This window comes from Vigna umbellata, chromosome 3, assembly GCF_029865625.1.
Source record: "Vigna umbellata cultivar VRB3 chromosome 3, Vumbellata_1.0, whole genome shotgun sequence".
NCBI classification, from domain to species: domain Eukaryota; kingdom Viridiplantae; phylum Streptophyta; class Magnoliopsida; order Fabales; family Fabaceae; genus Vigna; species Vigna umbellata.
In genome coordinates this window covers 40,427,985-40,442,750 of record NC_142167.1, presented here as the reverse complement: position 1 = coordinate 40,442,750, position 14,766 = coordinate 40,427,985, and the positions used below count along the sequence as shown (strand labels likewise).

General features: G+C 33.4%; 1 pseudogene across 1 annotated transcript; it reads right to left on the bottom strand.

The window, feature by feature from the left end:
- Positions 1-6,225: 6,225 nt before the first annotated feature.
- LOC124822800 (uncharacterized) lies at positions 6,226-9,579 on the bottom strand (annotated as a pseudogene). Its single transcript, XR_015784730.1, has 7 exons — positions 9,445-9,579; positions 9,054-9,122; positions 8,753-8,923; positions 8,182-8,352; positions 7,735-7,983; positions 7,267-7,355; positions 6,226-6,879 (listed from the first exon to the last, which is right to left on the bottom strand). The product of XR_015784730.1 is annotated as an uncharacterized LOC124822800 (transcript).
- Positions 9,580-14,766: the final 5,187 nt, after the last annotated feature.

Here is a 14,766-nt window from a genome sequence, read left to right as displayed (position 1 = left end):
TAAATTCTTTCCGTCAATTTCGCGTTAATGAATGTGTGACGTGGCCTTACACGTGTCAATACTGTCCTCAGGCCACGTCACACATTCATTAACGCCGTTTGATAAAATTGACGGAAAGAATTTATTTGCATCAAATTAACAAAAATAAGGACCCAATTGAAACGCAAAAAAATAAAGAGACCTATTTCAAATTCTGAACAAAAATAGAGACCTATTGAGACATTAAACATTTTTCTTTCGTCCATACTTTCACGTTTAGTCTTTGTTCTGTATTTCTTTAGGAATATATCTTTAGTATATTTGTCCAATTCTAGTGAGCGGGTCTTTTTATGTTCATCTTGTTAGGTCAAAGCTTTGTCATTGATAAATAAAATCTAAATAACGTGTATGAACGTACATGTTTAATATTTATATTTTACTGTCAGGTTCACAACAATAAAAAAAATAGAAAATGCATACAAAAATTAAAACCTTTTATTATTTATAGGAAGGTTCTATACATAGATATCCTTACAATTATATTCAGTCATGGATATATGCATAAAGCTCTCTATATATAGAATTTAAGAAACAAACAATAAAAGAGAAACGTCAAGACAATTAGGTTTAAATGTTCAATACAAGTGTTAGACAACAACAGCGCACCTGTGATCTATCCAGATCCTAAAAATTTTAATAATTAAGAAAATATATAAATATGATGAAATATTTTAAATAAAAGATGCAACTGTTTATTAATTATAATTTAAATTATTTATTTTATTTTAAAATATTTTTTTTAAGAAATAAGATTTAATGAATAATTAATCAATTAAAAAAAGTATTCCTAGATATTAATTGATATTTTTAAATATTACACATTAAAAAGTATTATAAGATATTATTTTGTTATATATTATTGTTAGATAATAATAAGTGATAATGAAATATTGTATTTTTTTAGAAATATTAGACTTATAAAGACAGGGAGAACAATGCTTATGGGAGAATTTTAATAGAAACGACGACAAGTCAAGAAAAAAGGGAGAAATTTTTAAAGGTTGAGTTTTGAAAAGGAAACAAAAAGTGAAGAGTAAGAGGGAGAGGAACTTACATTCTTGTTTTTTTTTTTGTTTTCTTTCTTGTCTTCTTGTTTATGTGACGTATTATGTATTATTTTATATGAGTCTAAATTGTGGAGTAGATTTTATTTAGTATGATTATGATGACATGTAAATGAAAGTTGTGATGGTGACTTACTGAAAGATAGACACTCTAATAGTCTCTAGTGGTGAGCGGGAGTATCCACTCTGCCCATAAGACTCCTAGGGAGCAATAAGGAGTGGACTTTGCCTCTAAGACTCCTAGGGAGCAGTAGGAGGGGTAACTCTGCATAGTTGTATCGAAGGTAACCTTCGTCGAGGCTCGGGAGAAGAGTAATGGAAAGTTACACTTGTGATCTTCGCCCATAAGACTCTTGGGGAGCAAGGGAAGTGGACTGATATTTGGTAAGTTATATGCGAGAGTTACAAACATGTATCCTAACTTTGAGTTCACTTGTGGTTGTATTTTTGCGGGACATGTTTTGTGTGGTTGTGTGGAACAATAAATGTAATATTATGGCTTTGTTAGACATGTGACTATGTAAGATTTGAGTGGGTTGTTATATTATGATTGATGTGTATGTTAGTTATGATGTTTTAATGTCATTATGTTAGCTCACTCTTCTATTGGTGGTTGTGGTTTCCATTCGTGATGATCATATTTTATATAGGAGTAAATGATAACACAAGTATTGAGGAAGATTCACAATGCTGGGGAGAGGGGTCAATATCGAGGGATGTTTGGAATAATTTTTTAGTTTTATGTTTTTCCTTTTCAATAAAGTTTTTTTGTAAAATAAAAAAAATTGTTGAGATTTTCAATAAAAAAGGAAATGAAGTTTTATTTTAGTAAGAAAAAAATCAGGGTGTTACAAATACTACTGCACGTTTCTACTAGACAATCTCTTGTGGTCTTCATGAAATTATCATGATTTAGAGTCAATTATCACAATTCTCCACCTTGAACTCCAAATCATGAAAGAGCTTTTGCATCACCTTCCTTTATCTTCAAACAAAAACTTAATCCCCTCTAGACACGGCTTGAATCTCAATTATGACAAAAACTTTGTAAACACATTTGTGCAATTGAATCTTGATCTTGGCAAGGTCATCTTCTTGTGAAAACAGGGAAAAACACAAAGGATGGTTGGATTGTGTTTTTAATTTCTTTTAAGAGCTTAGATGATAGTTTTACTTCGCAAGTGATCCATTAATGAAAATTTTTGTCTTATGGAATGCAACATATGCAACTTTTGGACTTGACTTATTTACTTATTTAAAGCATATTGAATATGTATTTTCACAATAACTTTCCCTCCCTCCAAAATTATTTCAAATTATAATAAAGTGTCGTGCAAAGATATAGGGAAAGAAAGAAATACAAAGGGTATCTTTCAAGCTCGAGCTAGTTCAAACAATGTAGATGGAATTTAGGTGCCTCTACCATAGCAAATTTTTCTAGCACCGTACATATTTCTCCTTCCCTTGTCATCCATAATGTTCTTTATGTCCCAGAATTTAATTTCAACCTTTTGTTTATTTCTAAATTGGTTTCTAGTTTTTGTTATAAACTCACTTTTTGTCATGATTCTTGCCTAATATAGGATGTGAACTCCTTGAGGATGATTGGTTTGGCTAAACTACAACAGGGTCTCTACCACTTGATAATCAGCAAGGAACCTTCCACCTTACCCACTGTTCCATCCTTTGTCAACTCCTCCACCACTAGTCTCATCACCATGAACAACATTTGGCATTTTAGATTAGGACATTTATCTAGGAAACGTCTTCATATTTTACATGAACAATTTCCTTTTATTTCCAAAAATTTCAATGACACTTGTGATGTTTGTCATTTGGCTAAACAAAGAAAGTTGTCTTATTCTTCTAGTAACAGTAGAGCTTCCAAAATATTTGATTTAATTCACATGGACATTTGGGGACCCTTTTCCAAAGCTAACCATTCATGGTCCAGAATTTTTCTTAAAAGATTTCTTTTCATTAAAAGGAATTTTGCACCAAACAAGTTGTGTTGCCACTCCACAACAAAATACCAAAGTTGAAAGAAAACACCAATACATTCTCAATGTTGCCAAAGCAATAATTTTTCAATCACATGTGCCAATTCATTTTTGGTCCTATGCCATCAAACACGTTGTCTATCTCATAAATCATGTTCCTTCTCCTGTAATTCAAAATAAAACTCCTTATGAGTCATTACACAAACAACAACCAGATATTTCCATGATTAAAATTTTCGGTTGTTTATGTTATGCGTCCATACACACATCGTAAAAAGTTTGACCCGCGTTCCAGACGTGGTGTGTTCTTAGGTTTTCAAAATGGCACAAAAGGTTATGTTCTTTTGGATTTTGATACAAAAGAAATTTTTATTTCTAGAAATGTGTTTTTTCATGAAATGATTTTTCCTTTTGCTCCAAATAAAGAGCCCAATCCATCCTTATCTCGTCCCAAACCCAATCCACCCAATCCATCCTTGTCTCATCCTAGCCCAACTTGGTATTCATCATACACTGATTCCTACTCACCCATTATCACCCAAGAGTCAAAACCAACATTATGCAGCCCACATTCCTCTACAGAAAGTGTTGCAGCCCCAAATTCCCCTCTCATGACTGAGTCCCCCAATCCATCCTTGTCTGATCCCAATTTTCCCTTCTCCTTTCCATATGGTTCATCCTCCCCAAACACAACCATGCCGCAACACAGTGAACCAGACCAAACAGTGCACCTTCTTCGTCGCTCAACTCGCCCACATAACAATCCACCTCACCTTGCTGATTACGTTTGCAATTTTACGCCAACGCAATCATCCACAAACTGTTTAAATCCATTGGAATCTGTTTTTAACTACACTTCTGCGTCTCCTTCTCACTGTCACTACCTCATGTCATTGTCTTCTAAGCAAGAACCCACTAATTATCAAGAAGCCATAAAGTAACCTTGTTGGAAGAAGGCTATGAAAAGTGCAATAAAGGCTCTAGTGCTGGATAAGACTTGGGATATTGTTGAAACTCCTCTAAATGTCAAACTGATTAGGTGCAAGTGGGTGTATAAAATCAAACGACGACCAGATGGGACTGTGGAACGCTACAAAGCCCGACTTGTAGCAAAGGGATTCACACAGATTGAAGGTATTGATTATTTCGAAACTTTCTCTCCCGTTGTAAAGATGGCAACCATACGACTTGTTCTTGCTTTAGCTTCTGTCAATAGATGGCATCTTCAACAGCTTGATGTTAGTAATCCATTCCTACACGGTGAACTTTCTAAAGATGTACATGGTTGTTCCTCCTGGTGTCATGGGTCACCACAGTTCACAGTGTTGCAAATTAAAGAAATCTCTCTACTATCTAAAACAAGCGAGCAGGAAATGGTATGAAAAGTTGTCTCTTTTACTCTTATCTTGTGGATATAAACAAGATCATGTTGATCACAACCTTTTCATTAAATCTGATGCGTCTGATTTTACTGCTCTGATCATATATGTGGATGACATTGTATTAACTGGGAATTCTGTGCATGAGATTGCCCACATTAAGCAAATATTACACTCACATTTTCATATAAAAGATATTGGTCTTTTGAAATATTTTCTGGATATAGAAGTTGCTCATTCAGATGCAGGAATCTCCTTATGTCAACGGAAATACTGTTTAGATCTCCTCAAGGATTCTGGTATGACAGGATCCAAACCCTGTTCCACACCCATGGACAGTGCACTTTGTTTGCTTCAAGATTCCACTGAACCTCTTGTTGATCCACTTTCGTACCGAAGACTTGTTGGTCGTCTATTATATCTTACAAGCAAACGTCCTGATATCACTTTCGCCACACAACAACTAAGTCAATTCATGAGTAATCCTACTCAGATGCATCTTCGAGCAGCCATGAGGGTCCTTCATTATCTCAAGAGCATCCCCGGGAAAGGTCTGATGTTCAGGTGTGATTCTCCTATCCAAATTCTTGGTTTTAGTGATGCGGATTGGGCGACCTGTGTTGATTCAAGAAGGTCTGTTATAGGGTATTGTTTCTTTCTTGGAAATTCCTTAATTTCTTGGAAGACAAAGAAGCAAAACACTATATCTCGCTCATCATCCGAAGCTGAATACCGAGCCCTTGCTTCAGCCACTTGTGAGTTACAATGGCTAAATTTTCTGGTTAGAGATCTAAAAATACCTTGTTCCAAACAAGTTGTCTTGTACTGTGACAATCAAAGTGCATTGCATATTGCAGCAAATCCCATTTTCCATGAGCAGACAAAACATTTGGACATTAATTGTCACCTCGTTCGTGAGAAACTACAAGCTGGCTTGATGCGATTAATTCATGTGTCATCCTCGAACCAGCTAGCATACATCTTCACAAAAGCTCTCCCTCCAAAGTTGTTCCACTTAAACTTATCCAAGTTGGAGTTAATCAACATCTTCCTACCTCCAACTTGTGGGGGGCTAACAGATAAAGAGCCCAATCCATCCCAAAAACAACATTGTACAGCAGTAGAAATGAGTCACAATCCACACTCTGCTACCTCATATTTTTGCATTACAGAAATAGCTGTAAATAGCTCGCATTCTTCTAGAATATGATGAGTTGTATAGTGGTCATTCTCCTTTATTCGTTCTTATCCACATGTTGTAGCAGTATATATGATATACTTTTCTTTCATCAATAATATATGGAATTCATTCCAATATCCTCTCTTTCTTACCTTTCGATCTTTCCCTTTTAGTTACCATCATCGAGTTGCAGTAAGCCTCACTTCTTCAGTCAATAAACAATTCAGAAGATGTAGTAATCCCATCTCTCTTTTTTTTTTTTGCATGATGCAGTAATCTCCTTGAAATGAGTAGTAAGGGGATCAAAAACTATGTCCCAATCTGCATGTTTTTTTTTTCAAAAACAAAGAAGTGTAACACGACTCACCAAAACTTCTCAGGAGACCATCCATCCTATTATTACTCTAACCCATATGAGCTTAATTGCTTATGAGATTAGTGTATTAATGTTGGTATGATCGCATGTTCAATATGCATGCTTGACTAAGTGCACAAACTTTAGTTAGAAGTTAGAATATATCTTCCTTACTTCAATTTCATCATATATTCTTGTAAAAGAATGGTGAACCAAGAAAAAGGTGTAAACCCAGTTAATGGGAATTGAAACGGAAGGAATCCTCGGGTACATATTTAGTCCTCATATTGTAATGCTCAAACTTTGGATTACCATAATCAACACCCCTCATCTTAACTGGTTTTTTCTCTTCTCCAACACCCTCCAAAAGAACATGTCCAACCTTTTCTCGTTGTTGCTGATGTTTAGACCTTTGCTTCAGGCTCTTAGATTTGGTACAAGATGGCACCTCAGTTGATCCATAGAACTCAGCATACTCCTGTTTTTTCGATGAATGGTGCTTTCTTAAGAAAGAGGGATCCTTGGAAGAGCTTGATTTTATCTTTGCAGGCCTCATTTATGAATATTTCTCAGTTGTGCTTGGAGTATGAACATGCTTAGTTTCAGTAAGAAGTGAATCAAAAGCCCTTTGCCTATCTGCCATGGTGGCCTCTAACTCATCTTCTGGCGTCTTAAGACGATATTTTAACGGTGTCAAGCCTCTCTTGGTGCTATCAGACTTGGAATGCCATGGTATGAATTGAAAGAAAGAACTAAATGTTTTGAGGGAGAGATTAAAAAGATACAAAAGAAGCTGTCTAAAAGAAGGCCATTTTGTCTCCTCCTTATGGTCTTGGCCTTTGAATTCACCTTTTGATGGTGGCTGCATTATGCATGAAGTGTAATTAGTCAACCGACAAGAACATGTTTTCCTAAAAATGAACAGCATGAAATCACTATTATTACAACATGACAATGAAATGGTAAGCTCAGGAAAACAAGAGTTAATCACAAAAGGATGAAGGAAAAAAAGGGTAAAGGGGAAATCCTACTATGAACCCTACAAAAATGACAATATAGAAGGAATGAAAGAAAAAACTATTTCACTTTTGAAAATGAACAAGCTTTGTAATTCAAAAGAATGACCACAGTTTCAATTAACAATACATTTGCAAAATTGTGAGTTTTCTGCTGTCAAATCGTCATATACCTCTTAATTTTATTCTATTATTAAAAAATTGTTAGGGAAAATAGGCATAAATAGGCATACTGTTTTGGGGATGAAAGATGATCCAAATCCTTGCTGAAACCTGTATGTAGCATATCCTACTAAAACAGCACCAACAACTGTGAGGACATCTGCAGAAAATCAAAGAATGGAACTATAAATATTGAAGAACGCTGTAATAGAGAGCATTTATGGATGGCAGACTCAATGTTCCTTTTCAAATTTACATAATGCCCATTTTCTTTCTTCAGTTTACTGCACAGCACTGCAGAAAATTCACATTTGCCAGTGGCAAACACCAGGACAGATTTACAGAACAACTTTTTGACAAAATATTAAACAACCCTACCAAGGGCAACAAAATGTAGCTTAAATTCATTTTTTTTATAGTAATTTTCAATTTCTTTCATTGACCTCACAAGGGAGTTAATAGTAAGGATGTGCAGATTTCTCAATTGCAAAATCTAAATTCTGGTAGAAATAAATATAACATCTAAGATACACTATGACCAGTAACAGAAACCTTGCTGCTTATGTCAAATAAAAGGTTAAGAATTTAAACCTGTAATAGATATTGATAGCAATCCTCCTGATTGAGAATGATTTGGCGAAGAGCAGCATTTCCTCTATCTATGACCAACAAGGAACAGGTTGGGCGAACCTACACCACATCAAAATCATTTGAGAACTTAGCATCCTCACTGGGACCATCTCTGTAGCCTGCAACATTTGACTTTCCTCCAGCAATGGTTGTCACACCTAAAATTAGTTGCAAAAATTAGTAACTTGTACCTTTTCACAATTCTCAATGCTACTAATGCAACACTTCTATATCCATGTTTATTAGTAATTTTATATTAAAACTCAGTTCTGATATTGTTATTCTTTACCAATGGACTGCACTAGTCCAAAATCTTCTAAACTCACGTATTCTTTTAACTTTAGTTTAACATATACCAGCATCTCCAATCTTTCTGATAGCTAGATTTTGAGTATCAGCAACATAGACATTCCCTTTATCATCCACAGTTATGCCTTTGGGATGATTGAAACGAGAATCACTTGGTTTTCCATCTACATGACCAGTGTAGCCTTGAAACGACCCTGCCACCAATCTTCCTCTACTATCTGTGCCAACAAGAAGACAAAACAGAATTAAATATCAAGTCCAATAACTAAAAACAAATCACTGTAATCACTCAATAACTCTAAAATTCTACTCCATTAACTAGAAAATTCTCTTGCTGATGTTGGCATGCTATGATAAACACATAAACCCGTAAACCAAGTACAATAAACCTTTTCAAGTTTTTCATTTTCTTGTTTCCTTAATTTTTTGCCTCTGCACATATTCAAAAGACTGAAACAAACATTAGTTTTAATCACCACTCTTATTATGTTTCTCCAGAAAAATAGAGAACCAAATTTGAAGAAAATAAGAAATACCAATTTTGTATGCCAAAACTGACATGTACTAAGCAATCATATTTGATAGTTATAAAAGGAAAGAGGATATAAGCAACCATACATTGGGATAAGGGCGGGGTGATTCGAACAATGTTACTATTAATTGCATCAACAGCAAAGAGTTCACCATATTCGGCAGAAACACGGATCCTATGAGGAACGACCCCTATATCATTTCCTTCAACAACAGTCTCCACTACATAACCATTCTCAAATTGAAGAACATTTCCATCTGAAAAGCAACAACGAAATCACGTGTTATAAACCACACCGTGAGACACATAAACATGTTAAACCACACAAGATGAATTCAACTAATTGATTATCAAAAAGGTGAGAACATTTAAGAGAAAGCATCCAACCTGACTGAGGGGTCTTGGAGTTAGACCTTCTCCTTTTGAGAAGTGAAGACAGATGCTCGATCAATGATCCTGATATTACAGGAACAAAAAAATCAACTTTGTGAACAAATTATATAACACATAAGGGATTTTCTTAAAGATAAAGAAAGCCAAAAGGGTTAAATTTCGCTGAAATTCAGCAGAATAAAAAAAATTGAAAAAAAAAGGATATAGAAGGAAAACAATCCCCAAATGCTCATTCAAAGTGTCCAATTTGTGAAATCACAGATAGGATCAAACTTTAGGATACCCTTTTGAAAAAAAATAAAACAAATAAGGAAAAACCAAAATTTTAATACGTGGGTACGTAAATGAGGAACTTGATTTTTTTTTTAAACAAAAACAGTTTTACCTAAGGGAGAAGCATGGGCTTGAAACTGAAGACAGCAAGTGAGAGCAAGCACAGTAAAAGCACAAAAAACAAGGTGATTAGTCATAGTTGAGAGTATGAATGTATTGGGTCTATTAATGAGGAGGTTCCTCTTAGATACACAAACACCACATACACATAGTTCTCGCTGGTAAGATATTGTCTCTCATATGAAATGTTAAGAACCTTCATTTTATACTATTATTATAAAAATTGAATATCAAAAAAAATTTTAAATACGAAAAAAATCTAGTACTAAATTTTTACCCTGATTGTGAATAGCTATACTGATTCGGTATACTCAAAAGACACCGTTGGTACAAAATGGACGATCTAATAAGGATATTTCAGTAAATTTCGCCTTACTGAAATTGTCTTTTATGGACTCGACCTCCTCTTTTTTTATAGAGTTCAAGGTACCACTTGAAAAGGCCTCCTACTAATAATATATGTATATAAATTCATGTTCATCTCTTATTTTATCCGATGTGAGACTTTGTTTCTACCCAACGTAATGATCCAACATAAGCTTATTTCTTCTCAGTAAATATGCAAGATGATAAAGGGACATGAAATGTAGCTTGAATGTGATCAAGTAGAAGCCATGAGATGCGTTCTGCGTCTTCTGCAACTCGTACACACACTACGGTTGTTTTTTTTATGTTATCTTCACCACCGCCCTAGTGTCTTAGTGTCTCTCTTCTTCACGTTTAAAATTTAATAAAAGAACATGGTAGTTAATTAATGATGTTTTGAATAAAAAACAATTACATTTAATTAAAAAAGGGTTTATAAAAGGGATAATAATTTAAAAAAAGAATAATTCATAAATAAAAATGAACATTAAAAGTTTATAGTTTTTTTAAGCGTCCTATTTTTTTTTTAAAGTATTAAATTGATCTTCAAGAAATCAGAACGCTCTTCCAATTAAAACTCAACAATCAAGTTAGTTATGAAATATTAGAATCATCAAAATCATTGCGAGTACATAGCAATGTGTCTATATATAAATTTTTCAACTCAGACGCAGTTTAATTGATTAGACATTTAATGTAATTTGTTAAGTTTTTCCTTCTACTTTAACACTTTTACATATGCATAATATTTAATAGATTAAAAATGCATGCAATCAGTTAAACAAAATATACAAGCCACAATATTCAAAATATGACCGTTATTGACACCTATGTCTCTTCAAGAAAAAGGTTTTCACTTAAAATGCATTTTAACCGATTAGAAAAATAACATAATCGATTAAGTTCCATACTTAAACAATTTTGAAAACTTTTTCCATTTAAAACACTTAAATGCAATCGGTAATCATGTACTGACATAGCAATGTGTTTTAATCGATTATACAATTAATGTAATCGGTTAAAACATAGTTGGTTTGCCTCTGATAAGCATATACTGATATTTGATGAAGTTTAATAGATTATGCGTACAGTTAATTGATTATTTCATGCAGATATGCAATGTGCAAAGTGTTTCAACCAATGATTCATTTTCGATTAATGAATACATATATCAAACAGTTCAAGCACAAACACAAATATAATCACACAATTGTTTTGTCATTTTGTTGTGCAAGAAACTATAAAACATTTCTTTTTCATCATCAAAAACTCATATGTGAGATATGGGTTTAGTTGTACATAGCTCCTCCTATCAACATTCGTAAATGATGGGATGTTAAAGTATGAAATGGAAACTTCTAAGTTATCATTTGACACTGATATGTGGAGTTATTTTGTGGTTGTAAGTGTAGTAAAAGGGTTGGGGTATCTTGGATTCAAAGAGTTGTGATATTGTGTAAGAGGGGGTTTAGTGTTGAAAGACAGGTTGAAAGCATATGGTTAACTTAGTGAGGCTAAATGGTCAAGTTCAAGTATTTGTGGTACACACAGTGTTTGAACCCCAGGTTATACAAATATTGGAATATTTTCATGATAAGTTAGTGTGCATGAGATAGTTGAGGATGGTTGTGATGGTAATAATGACGGTGAGTGTGAAGGTCGGGTTGAGATACAAGAGGAAGGTTAGTGTGAAGTTGAACCTCTATTACAAAAGAGAAGTCAGTGTGAAGGTCAAGGTGAAGGTGAAAGTGAAGGTCGAATTGAGATATAAGCCGAGGTGCATTAGTGTGAAGAAGGTGTAGGTTGCCTTATAGGTTGTGGAGGTTGTCATGTACTCTGGAGAGGTCGCCCTACACTCTATAGAGGTCGGCCTGTACGGAGGTTGACATGTAGGCTGCGGAGGTCGGTTGCACCTTGCGAAGCTTGACCTGAAATCTGTGGAGCTCGACCTGTAAGCTGCAGAGGTCGGCCTGTATATCACAACACTATCATTAACAATACTATATTGAATTCAAACCATAGGACCTAGTACCTGCTATACAAGAACTACTTCTTAAAGTTGATCAAAGATTTTGTGTAAGGCACTTCTATGCCAACTTTAGTAAGAAATACTAAATTTCAAATAACTAAAATTATTGGATATAAATTTAATTATTTATAGACAAAAACTTATTTGTTTGATTTTAATTAAAATTTAAAAAATATATTAATAACTTTTAATAATTAAATATAGTAAAATTTAAATTAATGGTTTAACTAAAATAATAATAGACTATTTTGGAATGTTAAAAATGTAACAATTCAGTTTTTTCAATGCACCAAATAATATAAATAATTTTGTTTCATTTAAATACTAAAACATATAAGGCAAGAAATAGAGATTTATATGTAACGTAGTTTTTCAAAATTATCAATTTGTTTTTCAAAATATAAAAGAGAACTTAAGTGATACGAAATATTTATTTAGTATTCAACCTTATTATATTGGTCCTCTAGTCCTTTCGTAGTTTTAGTGTTACTTTGTATTAACACATGCATCTCTTTATGCTTACATGAGTAACACAATCATAGTACAAAAGTAAAATCACACAAAAAAAACCCAAAACAAAAAACACAAAAACAAAACTAAGGTAGAGTTATTAAAAATTAAAGGGTTAAACATGTTTTTAGTCCCTAAACTATCAAGCAATTTGTTTTTAGTCCCTCTTTCAAAGTAAGGTACATTTTAGTCCTCCTCCTTAAAAAAAATCTTAATTTTTGGTCCTCCAAAACTAACAACGGGAGGATAAAAAATTAACATTTTTTTTTAAATAGAAGAACTAAAATATACCTTACTTTGAAAGAGGGATTAAAAACAAATTCGCTTAATAGTTTAGGGATTAAAAACATATTTAACCCAAAATTAAATTACAATTCTATATTATGGTCAGAATAAAATATTTATCATATAATTATATTCATACTTCATTTCATAAAATAAGTAATAATGATACTTCATTTCATAAAATAAGTAATAACTCAAACCATCATATATTCTCATATGACATATTCACAATCTTTCATATTCATCATACATTAGACAAAACCTCTGGAGGATACAGTGTATTGATTATGATCTAAGATCATGCACCTGTTATATTCAGTCTCATCTTTCTAAAGCCCTTGTCTTGCCATCCAATGGCCATATCCCATACTAACTTATATAACATGATAAATCATCAAATGACTATATTATCCTTTTCGATTAACTGTCTGTTTATGGATAATAAGCAAAATTCATCCTTAAACTATATCCTAGAGCACCTTAGAGTTTTCCAAAACCTTGATGGTACCTCAAGCAGTCTAACCATTTCATAAAGTTATGTCAATTTTGTCATAGACAACCTCAAACTACTAGGTAAAAAGTGGGCAATCTTCGTCTACCGATCCATTATTACCTAGGTGACATCATGTCCCTTCATTATTCGTGGCAAATGAGAAATAGTTCATGACTATTCTATCTCACTCTTATTCAGGTATCTCCAATTGTTGCAACATGTCTCTGGTATTTTGTGTTCTACTTTGGTCTTTTGACAATTTAAACATGATGTTACATATTGGGCTACATCCCACTTCATGCTTAGCCACCAAAACGATTGATTCAGATATTTATCCATCTTAGTCATGTTAGGTGCATGCTAAGAGGACTTTTATGCCCTTCATCCAAAATCATCTTCTTTATCCTTAGGTCATCTAGGACATAAATTCTCCCTTTAAACCTCAAAACTTCATCAAACCTTACAATAAACTCCTTAGCTTAATCTGTCTCAATCAACTCCAATATGTGTTTCAAACTAGGATTTGCTAAGTGTTGCTCTTTTATCATCCTAAGTGTAGAAAAAGTTAGGCCAATAAACTCAACCAAGAGGGGGCTGAATTAGTTTTCTCCTTTAAACAAATTGTTCTTTAAAAGGCTTTTTTAAAATCTATGAAGTTTTCTTGGAATGCAATCAAACAAGAATATGAACAATATCAAACAGTTGTTTATACTGGTTCGGCCCACTGCCTACGTCCAGTCTTCCTTCAATCAACCTTAGATGAAGGGATCCACTATATTGATAGAGTTCTTACAAGAAAGACATACATAAAACAATCCTCTAAAATGTACTCTCATTTCTAACTCAATATCAACTATAGTACAAACCCAGAAAGATCACCCACTTTTGTCACCCTTAGAGCAATCCCAACTCTAAGTAATAGAACTTCACAAAGCTCTCTTCCTGGTCGCAGCAACAGGGACACGATCAACCTTGATTGTAGATGGACACTAATCACAATAGAGTACACCTGGTGAGTAGATTTGGATCACCAATGTGCAAGCACAATGTTCTTGCAAGAATCTTTATGGATTTCTTTTCCAATGAAGCAATCTTTGATTCTTCAAGAAATCAGGATGTTCCTGCAATTAAAACTCATCAATCAAGTTCGTTATGAAAGATTAAAAGCATAAAATTGTTGAATGACAGATAGCAATGCGTCTATTTATAGATTTTTCAACTCTAACGCATTTTAATCGATTAAGCAAATAATATAGTCTATTAAGTTGTTTCTTCTACTGTAACAATTTTACATTTGCATAGATTTTAACAGATTAAATGTGCATGCAATTGATTAAACATATCATACAAGCCACAATATTCAAAATATGACCATTATTGACAGTTATGGCTTTTCAAGAAAAAGGTTTTCACATAAAATGCAATTTAACATATTAGGAAATTAATGTAATCGGTTAAGTTTTATACTTAACCAATTTTGAAAACTTATTTCATTCAGAACACCTCAATGCATTCAACAAACATGTACTAGCATAGCAACATGTTTTAATCGATTATACAATTAATGTAATCAGTTAAAACATTATTGTTTTGCCTCTATTAAGCATATAGTGATATCTGATGATTTTTAA